At 47.5% G+C, this 18,298-nt stretch overlaps 1 long non-coding RNA gene across 1 annotated transcript in view; it reads right to left on the minus strand.

Moving 5' to 3' along the window:
• Nucleotides 1–18,277, minus strand: part of LOC128345980 (uncharacterized) — a 60,619-nt gene extending 42,342 nt beyond the window's left edge. The window contains exons 1-3 of the long non-coding RNA XR_008316725.1: nucleotides 18,174–18,277; nucleotides 10,471–10,511; nucleotides 10,155–10,211 (exon numbers count right to left, since the gene is read on the minus strand). This is a non-coding gene — a long non-coding RNA (uncharacterized LOC128345980). The remainder of the gene's footprint in view (nucleotides 1–10,154; nucleotides 10,212–10,470; nucleotides 10,512–18,173) is intronic.
• Between the last annotated feature and the right edge of the window lie 21 nt (nucleotides 18,278–18,298).

The raw sequence follows: 18,298 nt of genomic DNA on the forward strand, positions 1-18,298 counted from the left end.
GTTCCTGTTTTCCCAGGCTTTTAACTGAACTTTAAATTTTACATGTTTTTACTTACTGAAATTGTTTTTTATCTGTTTTATGAATTTTAACTGTTTTATATTGTTTATTTGTTATGGTTTTAACTTTGTTCGCTGCCTAGAGATGTTTATATCAGGTGGCATAGAAATATGATTAAGTAAAACAAGCATGCAAGAAAGCAGATTGGCTGCTGCAGAAAATCACAGGTGAGGGGAGCCCCTATTTCCAGTGATTCCTAGCAAGCCGGGTGGCCATACAGGGCAAAAATCAACATGCACATGTGCCAAGGGATGACCAGACTGTCAGAATGAGTGTTTGCACTCCTTCTGTCCACCAGTCTCTGTGACCTGGAAAGATGTTGATGTGGTACCCTTCCCCATGGCTTGTGTGGATGCAGCAATGGGGCTGGGAAGAGAAAGTTCTCTGGCCTGCATGCATGTCTCTGTGGCCTGCCACTCTCACAAGAGTGTGGTTCTTGGGAGAAGGAGCATCATGACGCATTATTCATTATTCAGCCCTTGAAGGGGCTGGTCCCCCACTACTAATTGGTGTACACACACACACACACACACACACACACAGCCACTCAGGAATTCCAGGGGCTGCCTTTCAACCCAGACCTCGGGTCTCGCTGCCCTGGCATGTGTTATCTTTGTTGCCCAGTTCATGGTGCCACTGGGACTATACGTGCTTGTGCAAGTACTTATCCATCACTTCATTTGTAGAGACCTCTCCACAAAATACCCCTCTTGTCATCCCATCCCCTTTCTCTGCAGATTACCAAAGGGGACATGAAAAACAGTGGAAAGCAGACATACCCCAATGTGGCTTTCCCCTTCTGCATGCTTTGAAGCTGGGGATGTGGCAACGTGGCGTCGCTGTTGCTGGGCAATGGCTGGAGGAGTGTAGAGACAGTGGGGGGCGGGGCAAGTGCTCAGAGAGGCGGCCAGTGGGAAGAGTGGCATACAGAGAGCTAACGCATTTCTGGGCAGGTCTGAGCCACCCTATCTATGGTTTTAGTATGACTCACAGCACAAAACCCAAGGCACGGTAGCGGCAGGATTCAGATGACACAATGGCGCCTCCAAATCTTAAGTATGAGCAACAAAACTCACTACAAACTGAAAGTTTAGTTCATGGTTTGGGGAGTGAAACTTTGGGTCGCTTTTGTGACAAAACCTCTGCCTCACTTGCCTCCAGTTTGGGATTATGTCAGAAGGCGACCACTAAGGGTATTCACATGCACGGACCCAGCCTGGGTTACACTGCATGTGTGAAGCACTAGGATCCATGTAGATCCTGGCACTCCCCACCTGCCTGACTCAGCTTCCTCCCCCCTCACTCTTTTACCGAGGTCAGGGGCATGAGCACACCCTTAACCCCAGCCCTGGGGTTGTGTGACTGCTTGGGCTGCTTGCAACCAAGCGGATACAGAGATGGGCATCTAGAGGGCCCATCGCATGTAGGTATCCCCGATGCACCGCACTTCCACATTGCATTGTGAGATACATGGAAGCCAAGATGCAGCAGCACAGATCATGTGGGAACATGATCCGTGCTTCGCATCAATGTCGGGGGATTGTCTGGGGGAAGTTAAGTTTAGTGCAGCCTTTCCCCCACCCGTCTACACTCTCCGCCTCCCAGTCATGTAAATACCCTTAATGGCTTAGTTCACACAATCATTCAAATTTAGGTTTTATGTGGGTTACCAACATTAATGTGATTGTGTGGAGCCACAACAAGATAGGCATCTTAGATACATCTTGGGTCATAAACCATTGTGGTGTGGGTTTGTACAATCAAGCTAATGTCAGTAACCCACATTAACCTAGATTTGAATGAGTGTGTGAACCAGGCCAATGTGCTGATAGGTGCCGGTTCAGACATACAAACAAACCACCATTAGGTGAAATATACCATGGTTTTGCATGATGCCTGAATCCTTCCAGCCTAAGGCAGAACCCTGAAGATAAGGAGCAGCTTTTATCCAAAATGGCCGAAGTGACAAGGGTCACCTGATATAGGGCACTGATTAAGCCTCCACTACAATAGTTCCTCTGAGTATCTGAATACACCGCCTTACTTTCTGTCACATATGTGATTGCCTACCTTCATTCCTATGAAGAAAAGTAAAGTGTGGTACTTGGGTATACTTTTGCAGCGAGAGAAACCTGCCCTACAGCCCTTGACACTGAGTAACAGATCCTGCAGTTGCATCAGAGTACAAAGAGATTTGCATTTCCTGTACAAACATACATGGGGTAGGCAGTTGCCATATAGAAGCCGCCCCTCACCCAGCTCCTTCCCCACACAAATGCATACGATGATGTCCTAGCATCAAGGCATCAAATCATAAATTAGAGATTTGTTGCATAGCTTCTTAGTTTATCTAAAAGAAAACTCACATACTGTATACCTTCCCTTGGAAACTGACTGCTGCTTTAAATGATCCTCATGTGCATGCCTGGTTGGGCCCATCAGCCTATTAAGATATTAACAGGGTCTTAGTATTTGGCATTACTAATTTTGAACAGGACCAAAGATATGCCCAGCCATAAAATTGAGACATTTGCAGAATGTTAATTCAACCCCAGTGAGTTATTTTCAAAAAGTGTTTTCCTGTGCGTGAGACATTTCAACATTTTATCAATCAGAGCAGAATGCCTCTGAAATGCCAGGGTGGTTTTTGTTAATTGAGCACATAGGATTCTTCTGGACTTTTTCTTCTACTTTTGCAGATTGAGTGAGCAGGACTTGGAGGACAGAACACTTTGAGGCTATTCCCACGAGCAGCAAAAATCGGGCTAAGAGAGGCTAGCCCAATTTTTGCTGCTCGTTTAAACCACCAGGCTCGCAGGCGAGCCCGGTGGCTTACAAGCGGCTAGCCCGCTTGAGTAACCCGCCCCTTAGCCCAGGTTAGCGGAGAGAGAGCTCCACTAACCGGGTTAATGGATCATGAGTTGGCGCGGCTCCGTGCCACAGCAACTCATGAGGAAACCAACAAGCAGGAGGCTGAAAAGCAGCCTCCTGGCTCGGGGGTCTCTCCAGCATGCCCTGCACACTCACGCAGGGCATGCTGAAACTAACGGGGGCGCGTGGCCCCCGAACTCCACAGTCCCCGCTGGCTCCGTGACGGAGCTGGCTGTCTTGTAGGCGGCCGCAGCGGCCGCCCAGGCAGGGCTTGCTGCTTGTCTGTGGGGAGAGCAGGCTTACCCCGCTCTTCTCACAAATCCTCCCCAGGCTCTTCTCACTGATTGTGAGAAGAGCCTCCCTGTGTATTCTAGGGATGTCTTCCACAAATACTTCGCATATTGTGCTTAGGGCATATCTGCATCACATTGGTTTGATGTTGTGTGAGGCTGAAGACACATGATAGCCTTTCTCAGAGAGGTGATGGCAATTTGAAAGGGAGATTGCAACTTGCATTCATTCCTCTTTCACTAGGGGCCAGGTGGGAAGAGGGAGCAGAAGAGTTAAACTGTCCCAGGTCCCACTGGGCTGAGGGCTCCCCAACGTACCCTTACTAGCATTATTGACTGACAGTGGGAGGAGGTGCAGGAGGAAGGCCCCAAAACTATTTTTGTTCTTGATGACTACCTCTCCGTGGCCCTGATTTGTGTAAACAGATTTTGCAGGTGATTGTGTTGTTCAAAAAACCCTGCTGAACCTATTTGATGAGAATTGGCTGTTGGACAAAAAAAATATTTGAGTTCTCACAAAACACTTTAAACTGTCTTAAAAATTACTATCTCCAGACTCATTCCCAGGTGCAATCCTGCACACACATTCAGCTGGGAGTAAGTTCCATGGAATTAATATATTCCATGGACTGTCATATTTACAACGTTACTAACTTGGGCTGGCCAAAGATCTCTTGCTCTCTTAAAGGACTTTATCTTCTCCTTTGCTGCCTTTTGTGCCTGGAACTCCCTCTATGTCATCTCTGAGCCAGGTCTCACGATCAGTGAGACCCAGGTTTGGAGGGTGCGCGGGGAGAGCAGACTAAGCCCGCTCTCCCTGCTCAAGATCAGAGCAGGAGCCCTGGCACCCAGATTGGCCGCCCACACGATTGCCGGCTCCGTGATGGAGCCTCAGGGGGCTGGGGAGCTCGGGGGCCATGCGGCCCCCGGAAGCTCCAGAAAGCCCTGCGTGATCGTGCAGGGCATACTGGGGAGACCCCCAGAGCCGGGAGGCAGCATTTTGCCTCCCCTCCAGGGGTCTACTCATGAGTAACCATGGTGCGGAGCCACACTGTGGCTACTCACGATCTGTAAAACCAGGTTTGCGGAGCGCTCGCTCCACAAACTTGGTTTTAGGGGTGGGGTACTTAGGCGGGTTACCCGCCTAGGAACCACCAGGCTCGCAGCCGAGCCCGGTAGTTCACACGATGGGGCGAAATCGGGCTAGCTTCCACTAGCCCATTTTTGCCGCATTGTGTGAATAGCCTCTCTCTCTTCCTTCCAACCCCCATCTCAAAACTCACCTTTTCTGTGAAACGTTTGCCATAATCCCTTAGTACTCATCACCTACTGAAACTAAAGGGCTAACCACATTACATACAGATGGATGTAACCGAGTCCTGATGTATGAAAAGCTGCTTCAGGAGAGAATTTAGAACGGAGAAGTGAAAGGCAAGGGGGGAGCTTAACTCATCTGCCTGCTATTACTCTGCTCTGCATTGTTCTATTTTAAAAACTTTTGTCCCCAAAGGGTCCCAGAAGTATGTTATGACCCTTTCCTTGAAGCATTCAGTGGGGCTATTCTCATGATTAACAAAAATCGGGCTAGGAGAGCCTAGCCCGATTTTTGTTAATCGTAAGAACCACCAGGCTTGGCTGCAAGCCCGGTGGTTCTAGAGTGGGTAACCCGTTCGAGAACCCCTGGTCAAAAACCAGGTTTGCGGAGCGAGCGCGCCACAAACCTGGTTTTTAGTATCATGAGTAGCCACAGTGCGGATTCACGCCATGCCTACTCACGAGTAGACCCCCAGAGGGGTGGTGAAAAGCTGCCTCCTGGCTCCGGGGGTCTCCCCAGTATGCCCTGTGCGCTTGCGCAGTGCACACTGGGGCTTCTGGGGGCCGCACGGCCCCCAAGCTCCCCAGCCCCCACCGGCTCTGTCACGGAGCCAGCAATTGTGTGGGCGGCCGATCCGGCCACCCAGGGCTCCCTGCTCAGTCGTCTGCAGGGAGAGAGGGCTTAGCCCGCTCTCCCCACAGTTTGAGCGAAAGCAGGTCTCACAGATTGTGAGACCTCCTCAGTGACTTGTGCTTTTCCAGAACCCAGTGCACAATGCAGCTCCTGTTTCTGGCCAAAGTATCCTGCACTGCATGCCCAGGGTGAGGAAAAAGTTCTTAGGCCTGTTCACACAACCATTAAAATCAGGGTAGGAGCTGGGTTACCCTGTTTTGCATGATTGTGAGAACTCACACAAAACCCCCTAGCCCAGGTTTTTCAAAGCAAGGTAACACAGATTTTGTACCCTGCTCTTAACCAAGGTAGGAGAAGAGAAGAGCTCTCCTATCTTGCTTTTCTGGTTGTGTGGATCCACTTACCTTTTCTACCCAGTCATTGGAACCTAGCAGGCATGGAAACAATAGAGAGCTTTAGTCTGCCTCCTGCTCCTTCATGGCCAATTAGAGAGCAGCTGTTGATGTCATGAGGCTTTCCAGTCTGCTTGCAGTGCATGGCATCCTGAGAGGGCCTGCTTTGCCTTGGAGGACTTTCTTTTCTTGGAGCTCCCGATTTAAACAGGTGAGGCATTTAAATTATTTAAATGCCTCACCTGGCTTAATTGTGTGTTTCCTGGGTTTGCTGATGTAACCAGAGGTTCTTATTGTGTGCTGCTGCTGGGGAAAGAACTCTCTAACCCTCCAACCCACCCTCAAATGGCCGTCTGAACCATTTCAAACCTACTGAACCTACTGAATATTTCAAAATGAGGCACGCGAACTTGACACTCCAACCCAGTGCAGTAGCAGCTCTGAATCAGCATGGATGAAGAGGGGAAGGGTATACTAGACTTCAACAGAGCCACTCTGCACTTTCCTCACCAATAGCAGAGTGAAAAGAAATGTGCCCATGGTCTGTCTCCAGTTTGTTTTCTTAACTGAATGCCATCTACATGTGCAGACAAGAAAGCATAAGTCCTCCCTCTCTTTTATGTGGAAGTATTGCTCCAGTGACATTCAGATGCCAAGTTTTCCATTCTGATATTTCATTCTGAAGCTGAAATATCTTTCAGGCTGTGAGAGATATTATCAATACTGAACTAAAAATAAAGTTCAATTTCAAATTATGAAGAAAGATGGCAGTTATAAATCAGCCAATCTCTTCCTTCTGGTGAATTGTGAACCAGGAAAGAGGCTGATGTGGGAAGAGAAGGAGGAAAACCTGTGTTGTTTTCACAATATTTTACCCTTTAAGATGAGTGACAATCCACCCTCTTAGCATTACTCCTTTTCTTTATTCCTCTTTTCTAATCTCTCATCTGGGGCCCCTTCTCACAATCTAGGAATTGCAATACACCCAAAGAAATACAGATTGTGCTTTAAAAGCTTTGGTCAGAACTCCTTCTGCTTCCACACTCAGAAGGAAGGAAGGAAAGACCAGGAAATGAGATGAATTCAGACTCTCAAGCTGGAACCTGCTGAAATTTAATGCCAACAATCTCCACCATTGGGCTTCTGCTAACTACCTTATATGCTGTTTAGGATTATCATGGTACTCAGCCTGGGTAGTAAATATTGCTGTGAGTCTGAATCTGAGGAGGCAGGATCAACACTAAAGCCAGTCCAGGCCCAGGCCCAGACTCTGACACTGGGCCAAAACTTGAAAGAGTCCCAAAACTTGACTTGTCAAAATAGCATCCTTGGAACCTGAGCCCCATGAAAGAGCACCCTCAGAACTCAAGTCCCCTGAAGAGCTGGTCCCTTCCACACTATTATACTTTTTGATATATACCACCAATGCAAGCAACAGGCTAGGCAGGGTAAGATAGAGAAGAAGAAGAAGAGTGCCGGGCCAGAAGGCTGCCCCTTTTAAGACTTCCACTTTCCAGGCAGAGAGGTAGAGCCCATGAGAGATAACTGGAGCTCAAAGGTATTTGGCTCAGTCTACCTCTGATTGTTGTTGGAGCAATCTGTGTCTCTTAGAGCTGTCTGTGGTGCTGCAATCTGCCATGCCTTGGCCTTGCCTCCTTCCAGACCTTGAGCCCTTTCTCATGATCATGAGAAAGGGCTCCAAGGGGTGAGGGGAGGAAGTCTTTAAAAGCTTACCTTCTCTGCAAATGATCCATTTCTCTTTGCTGGGTGTGTGGATCCTCCACATCATCCTCTGCCGCTGCCGGCAGCAGGGAGATTTAGGGGCTGGGAGGCCTTTGGAACTTACAGAGCCCCTGGTGGCGCAGTGGTAAAACTGCCGCCCTGTAACCAGAAGGTTACAAGTTCGATCCTGATCAAGGGGCTCAAGGTTCACTCAGCCTTCCATCCTTCTGAGGTCGGTAAAATGAGTACCCAGAATGTTGGGGGGCAATATGCTAAATCATTGTAAACCTCTTAGAGAGCTTCCAGCTATAGAGCGGTATGTAAATGTAAGTGCTATTGCTATAATGTATTGAGCGAGCGCATGGGGATCCCCCGGTGCCAGCAGGGAGCCCAGCCCTGGCTGCAAGCAGACGATCAAAAAAATGAGGTTGCTCCCTTAACCTAGTTTAGAAGGCAGGCTCCGGAGGTGGGTTTGCCACCGTACCACCACTGGGAGTTTCAGGACTCCCAGTGGTTCTCTCATGCTGGAAAAACCAGTTTTCCTTGCACATGAGAATAATCCTCTTGTGGATTCTTGTCAATGGGATAGGAAATAATATTGCAGTGGTTCTTAAACAGGTTTGCATTAGGGACTACTGTTCAGATGTACTTGTTCTCTGTGGGCTGCCACATTTTCTTACCTTATAGCCACTAAAACTCAAGTGTCTTTCTTAGTTCTGCTACCCAATATTTTTTTAACTGGAGACACCATAGATTGAGCCTGCACATATAAAGCATCTTTTCTACCTTCAAGTTATGGTTTTTCCCATTGTTGGGGTAGGGGGCACATGAAAAGCTTCCAAATTAAAACTCAGCTTCTGCATTTTTCCTCTGTAGTCACAACATAACAGACACCTATGTACAAATGGATGGAATCCAGGCATACTGCTGAGAGTTTCTGGAAGTTTTCATTGCAGCTGATTGCCCTCTTGAAGAGTCAGAGCGATTTTAGCCTAAACTTTAAATTGATCAGTGACTACCGTCTGCATGTAGGTCCCTTTATTGTAATGATGCAGTGGTTTTTTGGGGTTGTTTTTTTTGGGGGGGGGGTTGATTAGCTGCCTTGGCAACTATATTATAGACAGCTATGATAAAGAAGAAACCACTAGCTCTTCAGCATTTCTACCCATTATCTTCACTGGGGATTCATGAGCCATCTGAAAGTGCTTTGGAAACTACAATTTAAGAACAGTAAGTACAGGGCTATGGGAAAGAGCCAGTTTTGGGGAGAATTTGTCAATAGCTGAAGGTGATTAACAATAGAGATGTGCACAAAACCAGTTTTTCCTGGTTCAGTTTGAATCCATACTAGATTTGAAACGGACCTGACCAGCTCACTTTTGGCAGCTCTGACCATGGTTCAGTTTTACCATGAACTGGTTCAGAACCAACCCAAAGCCCTACCAGTCAAAGCCCCCAACCCCCGGTGGCCTCCCCCAGAGTCTCCTGGGCCCATTAGGGCAATTTTAGGCCTCTGTGGATTCCCCTTTGCCGGTAGGGCTTTCAGCCAGCTCCAAACTGGCCGGCCCAGTTCAGTTCGAACTTGAACCGATCCGAGTCAGGTTCAGCTTGAGGTCAAATCTGCTAAACGAGCCAGTTCAATCTCGAACCAACTCTATTTTGAGCTGGCTGGCACATCTCTAACTAACAACTCTCCATGGGACAAATCTAGGGCTCTTCATAGATATTAGGTGTGCTTCCCTTGCTTCCAGGATTCCCACCCTCCTGAGTGTGATGTTGTTGTTATTTATTGCATTATTATCCTGTCCTTTCTCCAAGGAGTTCAGGGTGGCATATTTGGTTCCCAGCCCCCACTTTTTTCCTCACAAGAATCCTGTGATGTATGTTAGACTGAGAGGTATAGCGATTGGCCCAACTTCATCCAGTGATGTGGTTAGGCTGTGATGTAGGTAAGTCTGAGAGATTTAAGCCCTCTTTAGACATTTTACCCCAAAGCACTATACATATGTACTGCAGCAAAGCGGGTCCAGAAGTCCCACCCGAGCCTGTCATGCACTCCCTCTACCTTGCCACTCACTGTTTCAGTGGCATTTTTGGCAGAGGGAAGCACTATATCCATGATGGCCGGTGCTTCCATGATCAGCAGCCTGGAGTGATCCAGGCTGCTAATCACGGATGTGCCAGTCATCAAGGTTACAGCATTGCCTTCTGCAGACAAACACCACCTTAACTGTGAGTGGCAAAGTAAAGGGGGTGAGCGGCAGGGTGGGCGGGGCAGGATGGGGGCAAGGTGGGACTTTTGATTCACTTTGATGCTAACACTGTGTAGAGCAGCTCTTCTTTCTTTCTTTCTTTCTTTTTGAATGGCCAAATAGGACTATAGCAATTGGTCCAATTTCATCCAGTGAGCTTCATGGCTAAGCATGATTTGAACCCCACTCTCCCTGGTTCTAGCCTGACACCCCTAACTACCACATCACAATTAGAGAGGAGAGGAGAGCTGGTCTTAGGAGAGGAGAGCTGGTCTTGTGGTAGCAAACATGACTTGTCCCCGTAGCTAAGCATAGTCCGCCTTGGTTGCATTTGAATGGGAGACTTGATGTGTGAGCACTGTAAGATATTCCCCTCAGGGGATGGAGCCGCTCTGGGAAGAGCAGAAGGTTTCAAGTTCCCTCTCTGGCTTCTCCAAGATAGGGCTGAGAGAGATTGCTGCCTGCAACCTTGGAGAAGCCGCTGCCATCTATGAAGACAATAATGAGCTAGATAGACCAATGGTCTGACTCAGTATATGACAGTTTCCTATGTTCCTATTATAGTCTGCAATGTGTTTGTTTTTAAAAATCCTGAATCAAAAGATGTAGCTCTTTACTAACCTTCTAGTTGCATCCTAAAACATGATGTGATACACTACAGTCCCATGCTGAATTCTCCTGTGAAAGACAAAGCCTTTATTTGAGGACTGTTGCAGATGAAAGGGGACTACAATGAAAGCCACAAAGACAATAAGACTAGAGCCCAAACACAAAGGTGACAGAAAAGAGGGAGAAGACAAAAGAGAAATGCAGCTCTATCTCTCATCTCAGAGCTGTGCATTTTGTCGAAACAAATAGGGGGAAAGAGAGCGACTCATGACAAATCATCCCTCATTTAGTTCCATGGGCACAATGCATGCCTAATAAATTTGCTCACCAGCCTCCTGCAGTTACCAAGGAGCAGAAGAATATACAGTCCTGTGGAGAAAAATACAGTGGCAGAAATGCTTTGTGACTCTTTTATGTGGGTAAGAAATCTGTTTTATATGGAAACAAAAAAACAACAGCAGCAACCACAAAGGATTGCATTTCTGTTTTGTTAACAATAAAGACTCCAATCATTGTGACAGGAGAGATTACAAGGAGAAGTTAAGTAGCTGAGATTCTTGATTAACTTGGATTCCCAGTGCTGCACCTGATTTTCCAACATGCAACAAGTTGGTTAACTCTTCTCGTTTTCCCAGTTGCAAATGATGCAAGGTCACCTGGGTAATATCCCAAGTTATGTTGAAGAAGGGTGGTATTTACAGAGGATCTCAGTAGGAGAATTTGAAGAATCACAAGGTTTGTTCCCCCTCAGGGTGAATGAAGTGAGGGGGTTAATTTGCACTGAGCTAATGGAAAGACAAAGTTTCCTGCCCCTGCCATGAGGCTACGAGTGGTGGGAAGCTGGGGTATAAAAGTTGGCTTGGTCGGTTGCTCAACGTTGAGGTTTTGTGTGCAGTTAGACCTACTCTACTTTGGTCTTACTGAACTAATGGCACTGAAGAAGTGGAAGTCCTTGGGGTCATTCCCTTCTTTTCCTAATCTTCTGACAGTCAGTCCTCAGCGACAGGCTCATCTGAAGCAGCTTGAGCAGCAATCCAGTATGGGTCCATCGGGGGTAAGTGGGGCTGCTGCACACAGAGCCCAGGGCAGACCCATGCCACAGGAGAGCAGGCCTGGAAAAGAACTCAGGGGAATGGAGTCTTGGTGGATCATTGCCCTGATGGGCAAAATCAGCACCTGCCCCAGCGCTTTGGAGGGGAGAGCTGATACCAGGATGGCACACCACATCCCTGTTTCCCCTTCATTGCAGATTGGTGCTGGGCAAGCACATATGGCAGGGTCGTGGGAGGATGCATGGATGCCCCAAGTAGTGAGGGATCATGGGGTGTGGTTTTCAAGTCCCACATCCCAGGTTCTTCCCAGGTTCTGGCTGATGCACAGGGGAGCCGAGGGATGGGGCGTCACCTCACCAGGGCCAGTTTTCCTTGCATTTACCTTCCAGGTGCCAACATCTTCCTTAGGGATAACTGGAACCATGACACCCAATGGTACATCCAGATACTGGACCCTCTTCATACAGGCATACCAAATCAGCCCAAGCGCAGCTTTGTGCGGCGCAGAATCCTTAGGTGATGTGGTCAACATGACAGGAGCTGCTTCAGCCCTGCTCCCCACAACCCACCCCACCCAGGTGGGACTTGATCTCCAATGCAGCCACAGGGTTCATTGTCCCTAACTGGAAGCAGTGGTGGCATAGGCAAGGCTGGTGAAGTGCCCCAGGGCCAAGGAGCCTGTGGGCCAGCAGGGGAAGAGGCAAGTGGTCTGCATCCTACCCATCTAGCACGTAATACCGAATTGGACATGAGGGTCAGTGGGGTTGGGCCTGGATCCTCAACAAGGCACACTAGTGCTATTCCGGCATTTGGGCCAGGCAGGTGAAAGACACCAGGAGGAGAGCTGGTCTTGTGGTAGCAAGCATGACTTGTCTCCTTAGCTAACCAGGGTCCACCCTGATTGCATATGAAAGGGAGACTAGATGCGGGAGCACTGTAAGATATTCCCCTCAGGGGATGGAGCCACTCTGGGAAGAGCAGAAGGTTCTAAGTTCCCTCCCTGGCATCTCCAAGAAAGGGCTGAGAAAGATTCCTGCCTGCAACCGCCCAGAGATGAAAGTTTGGGGCTGTGTACAAATTTGATAGATAGATAAATAAACAAACAAACAAACAAACCTTGGAGAAGCTGCTGCCAGTCTGTGAAGACAATAATGAGCTAGATAGACCAAGGGTCTGACTCAGTATATGGCAGCTTCCTATGTTCCTATGGTGCAAGTTCAGCTTTATTCTGGAGGAACTGGTCCTCTCAGTGCAATCCTTATATGGAAGTATCAGCCCCGTTAAGTTGTCACCTCCAGCAGGCCACCAAGGAGAACATTTGGAAGGGCAAATCTGTTGATCTTTCCTCCTTGCTGTTAAGGGACCCCGAGCCCAAGCTCCTAGTAAAGGATGGCATACTGACCATCCTATCCAGGGTGGTGGAGCAACTGAAGTGGTCCAAGGCGGAATAGAACAGGGACAATTGGCTTTCGGGTTATACCATATTTATGGCAGTTGTGCTCCAGGCCCAGGCTGGGTGAGCCCTGTCCATAGTCAAAAAATTGATATTATTCACCATGCTTATAATTCATATCAAGGCTCGTTAGTGGGCAATTTCAAATGTGCAGTGCCATGGACTGGGCCCTGGGATAGAAAGGATGGGGAGCTTTGCTGGGATATTATGTGGCAGGACAGAGCTTCCTCTGGCAAATACGCCAACAATGGGCATATCCTTTCCATGGGTATGGCTAGCAGCCCCTACTGTAAGGCAGTGAGGCTGGTAGGGATCCTGCTGGTAAAGACTGGGGGAGGGGAGCGTGCTGGAAGTTGAATTCAAATGGGAAATGTTTTCGTACTTCATGCAGATCCAAGCACAAATGCTCCCATGGCGGATGCAGCCACCCAGCCTTGTCCTGATTTCGGGCAGGGGCCGCTTGAGAGCTGGCCACACCCTCACAAAGAAAGCCTGGGCCCTTTGTTCATGGATCCAAGGGAGTTCTGAACAAGGGTGCCAACGCTGGTGTGCTTGGGAGCCCCGGCTCAGTATCTACGCCACCCACCCCACCCCGACTGACCCAGGGCCGCGTATCTCTTGGACAGATTTACGTTTAGCTTTCGGGTCCCTTATACAGGGCCTTGGTTGTTTTTAGGTGCCAGGGATTTGAAATCTGTGGCAGAGGCTGAACACATGATACATGAAAAGTTGACTAAGGAGTGGTAGAGTGTTGAGGCTGCAACCTTGGGTTAGGGCTGCCCCTTTGGGCGTTGTTCCTAAGGAAGAGCCAGGGGATTTCTGGTTGATACACCATTTGACTTACCTCTGAGGGGGCTCAGTGAATGGTAATAATGATTCTGAGCTTTGCTCTGTCAGATCTGCTTCATGTATATAGTATATTGCATGAACCGTTAGGCTTGTGCATCGGTGCAGCCCCCATGGTTTGAAGACAAAGTGCAATTTCCAGACTGCTTTAGGAACATAGGAAGCTGCCTTATGCCGAGTCAGTCCCTTGGTCCATCTAGTTCAGGATTGTCCACACAGACTGGCAGTGGCTTCTCTGGTTGCTGCCAGTTCACCCAGCTGACTTCAAGTACTTGGGCTTCTATACTGATGGTCGGTGTTATTTTGATAAAGCTCTTCCTATGGGCTGCTTTAGTTCTTGTGCAGTGTTTGAATGCTTTGGTACTTTTCTGCAATGGTGTTTCACATTTGTTTATGGGTATGATGCTATTTTGCATATTCTAGATTATTTTTTTCAGTAGGCTTATGAGCTCACCCGGAATTCTGTGTGTGTGTCAATGTGTACGTCTGTGTGTGTGTCCATCCATGTGTCCACCCGCCCCCATCAATTTCGCAACACCTGGACCAATATGAACCAAATCGGGTACAGTTGTAGGGGCACCTCAACGGCATCGTTTGTGATGTTGTCATCCACTCCAATTCAAGATGGTGGCCGCATGAACATCTGAAGTGCAAGCAAGCTAATTTGTGGACTGTCTAACCAATTTAAACCAAATTAGGTACAGTTGCAGTGAGTGACACACAGGGACACCTCAACGGCTTAGTTTGTGATGTTGTCCTCCACCCCAAGCCAAGATGGCAGACACATGAACATTTGAGGCACAAGTGGGCTTACTTGTGAACCACCTAACCCAGGGTTTCTTAAACTTGGGCCCCCAGATGTTGGACTACAACTCCCATAATCCTCAGCCACAAAGGCCATGTCTGGGGATGATGGGAGTTGTAGTCCAACAACATCTGGGGGCCCAAGGTTAAGAAACCCTGACCTAACCGGTTTGAACCAAATTTGCTACAGATGTAGAGATACATAGGGATGCCCAAATGGTGTGGTGTGTGATGATGTCATCCACTCCATTTCAAGATGGCAGCTGCATGAACTACTGAGGCAGAAGCGGGCTAATTGGTGGACTGCCTAACCTATTTGAACCAAATTTGCTACAGATGTAGGGACACATAGGGAAACCTCAATGGCATAGATTGTGATGATGTCATCTACTCCAATCCAAGATGGTGGATGTGCAAATGTTTGAGGTTTAAGTGGGCTAACTTGTGGACTTTCTAACTGATTTGAACCAGATTAGGTACAGTTGTAGTGAGTGACACACAAGGACACCTCAGTGGTGTAATTTGTGATGATGTCATCCACCTTGATTCAAGATGGCGGAAGCATAAACCTTTGAGGCATAAGTGAGCCAACTTGTGAATCGCTTAACTAATTTGAACCAAATTTGCCACAGCTGTAGGGACACATAGGGACACCTCAATGGCAAAGATTATGATGATGTCATCCACTCCAATTCAAGATGGTGGACACAAACTTTTGAGGCGCAAGTGCACTAACTTGTGGACAGCCTAACCGATCTGAACCAAATTTGCTACAGTTGAATGGACTCATAGGGATGCCCCAATGGTGTTGTTTGTGATGATGTCACCCACCCTGATCCAAGATGGCAGAGGCATATACTTTTGAGGTGCAAGTGCACTGTGAGGACTGTCTAATCAATTTGAACCAAATTTGGAACAGATGTAGTGAGTGACACACAGGGACAGCTCAATGGTGCAGTTTGTAATGATGACATCCACCCCAATCCAAGATGGTGGATACATGAACATTTGAGGTACAAGAGATCTAACTTGTGGACCTCAATTTGCACCAAATTTAGTCCAGATATAGAGACAGTGAAAGGAAAGTAGGCTGATTAGTTCTTACTAGAACAACTTGTTGTTCACTGGCCCTGCTGATTCTACTGTTTGTGCTGGGACCTTACAATGTTTTGCCAAGCTGATGGAGGACTTGGGGGGTCCCTCTAGCTCCCGATAAGACTGAAGGCCCAGCCACAGAGTTGGGGTCCCCCTAGCCTCTGATAAGACTGAAGGCCCAGCTGCCTTCAGTTCTTGGAAATTGAGTTTGACACTGAACACAGCTTGTCCAGGCTCCCATTGCACAAGTTGGAAGTCCTGCACAACCTGTTACTCAAATTGCAATCCCAGAAGAGAGCTTCAGGTGCTAGAGGGTCAAGTGTGGGGTGGTATAAAAATAATGTTAAATAAATAAATAAATAATGCATGTTAAATAAATAAATTTAAATTGCATGTTAAACAAACAAACAAACAAATAAATAGGAACTTTGCATGTTGGGTAGTTGCACTCAGCCAATCCTTTTCCCACTGCATTTATGGCACAGGTTTGGTTGCTGCATGACAGGATCCGGTTGACCCGTGGTTTTCATAATTACCTTGAGGTTTAGCTGCACTCCTTGTGCGAATTTAACGGGATCTATTATGGAGGGACATGGGAGGAGAGTTTGCAAGTGCATTCAGACAATGCAGGTACTGTAAGTTTCAGGGTCTGTTGGTAGGGCTAGTGGCGTGCAGCTCACTGGCCTTCTGAATGGATCAAGTCTGGTCTGTCAAATGATCTTGCATTTATGGAATTTTTTTTCATCCACATTAAGGAACAAAGCAGTGGTTTTCTGGCGTGACAATTTGGCTGCGGTGCAAATTGTCAACTGGCCATTCTCAAAGCCGAATAGGGTAATAGCACTTGAGAAGGAATTTGTTTTGCTTTGCCTATGTTATAATATCACCTTTAAAGCTTGACATGTTCCAGGCCTCAGCAACAACACAGCAAATGCTCTGTCCCATTTCCAGCTTTCCAGGTTCAAGGAGCTAGCACCAGGAGTAGAGTTAGAGCCTCTGCCACTCCCCGCCAACATCTGGATGCATGGGAAGCCAAGGTAGGCAGGGCATTGTTGCTTTCTATTTCCTCCTCCACTAGGAGGGCATACAGGCACAATTTTGCCCAATTCTGCCTTTTCCTACTGCATTTATGCACTTATGGCACAGGTTTGAAATGCTACTGCCGAAGCAATTGTTCTACTGCTGTTGCTGTTTGTTTCACAAAGTCGTGTTTTTCAACCAGACTGAGAGAACTATTGAACCTTGTAAGAGCTTGTGAATAATAAGGTCTGGATATGATGCTCTCTTTAATCCCTACGTGCAAATCACAGATGTGATCAATGAGGGCTGCAGTGTTTGTTTTCCTCTCTTTCCCTCCTCCCCCATGCTTTGAGATAGTGAGCGCAATACGTCTTCTTTGAGCTCTGTGAAGAACTTGTCTGACCATCCAATGAACACCAGGAAGACTGCACCACAAGCAGAAAAAGCACCACACTTCCCTCCTCCGTGTTGTCATACAGTGTTCTTCCAAGAACAAGATCCAGAGTTACTCATGGAATGCAGTGTCTCTGTTTGCAGCATGCAAAGTCTGCCTGTGAGCATGTGGTAAGTGAAGAAATCGCAGGTCCTAAGATGTGAAATAAGGAATTGCTTTTCCTGAAGCATGGCCGCTTGGGAAGCCAAAACACATAGGAAGATAGGAAGCTTCCATATACTGAGTCAGACCATTGGTCTATCTAGCTCAGTATTGTCTTCATAGATGGCAGTGGCTTCTCTAAAGTTGCAGGGAGGAATCTCTCTCAGCCCTGTCTTGGAGATGCCAGGGAGGGAACTTGAAACCTTCTGCTCTTCCCAGAGCGGCTCCATCCCCGCAGGGGAATATCTTACAGTGCTCACACATCAAGTCTCCCATTCAAATGCAACCAGGGCAGACTATGCTTAGCTAAGGGGACAAGTCATGCTTGCTACCACAAGACCAGCTCTCCTCTCCAACATGCATGTGTGCACACACAATACCATCACAACAACACACCATGAAGTTGGAAATTACGCTGTTCCTGTAATGCTTGCATTTCCCAGGTTGCACAGCAGAGTGCACAGCTGCTTTCTCTTGTACTTTAATCAGCAATGCATTCTTGCTAGAGAAAAGCATCTAACTCAAATGAAAAACCAATATCAATTAAAAGGTAGAAAGTGGAGGTGTCACTGTTACAGTCAGTTTATCAAACAGGTAAAAACCACTGACAGTGTCAGACTTATGTGAGGACAAGTCAAAGGCCAACTGAGGCGTAGCAACCGTAGCATCTCGTAGTTGCTCAAATCAGCATGTAAGCCTGACACAGAAGCCTTCACAGAAACACTATGAAATATACAAAAACAATAGCATAGCACCTTTAATGATCGTGGTACTATAGAGTAATGAAAAAAGATAGGGCCCAGCCCCAAGGAGCTTACAGACTGAAATTTAACTCAGTGAAGGCAATGTAGGGATGGGGAAAGATGATGCTGAGGGTAAACAAAGAGATAATATACCTTCAGTTCAATTACACACTGAGGCCTGGTTCACTCAACTGGTTTAACTGTAGGTTATTGGCATTAGTGTGATTGTGTGAATCCATGCAAAGGCAGGAATTTCAGATTCATCTCAGGTCCTAAACTACCTACAAAACAAGGTATGCCTCATAGGAGATCTTTAAAAGAAGGGGGAGAACCTTTGGGGTGTCTAGGGATGTGCACGAAGCATTTTGTGCACATCCAGGAGGCAGAGAGCAGACACTTTAGAAGGAAGAAGGCAGGTCTTACCTGCCCCTCCGTTGCTCCTCCAGCACTCCAGAGAGGCGCTGTTTGCATTAAGCAGCTGGGCTCTCTGTTTGCCCAGCTGCATTTGCTTATGAACAGGAGGTTCTCTATTCCCAGAAGCCTTTGGG

This window comes from Hemicordylus capensis, chromosome 2 (genome assembly GCF_027244095.1).
Source record: "Hemicordylus capensis ecotype Gifberg chromosome 2, rHemCap1.1.pri, whole genome shotgun sequence".
Taxonomy (NCBI): Eukaryota; Metazoa; Chordata; class Lepidosauria; order Squamata; family Cordylidae; genus Hemicordylus; species Hemicordylus capensis.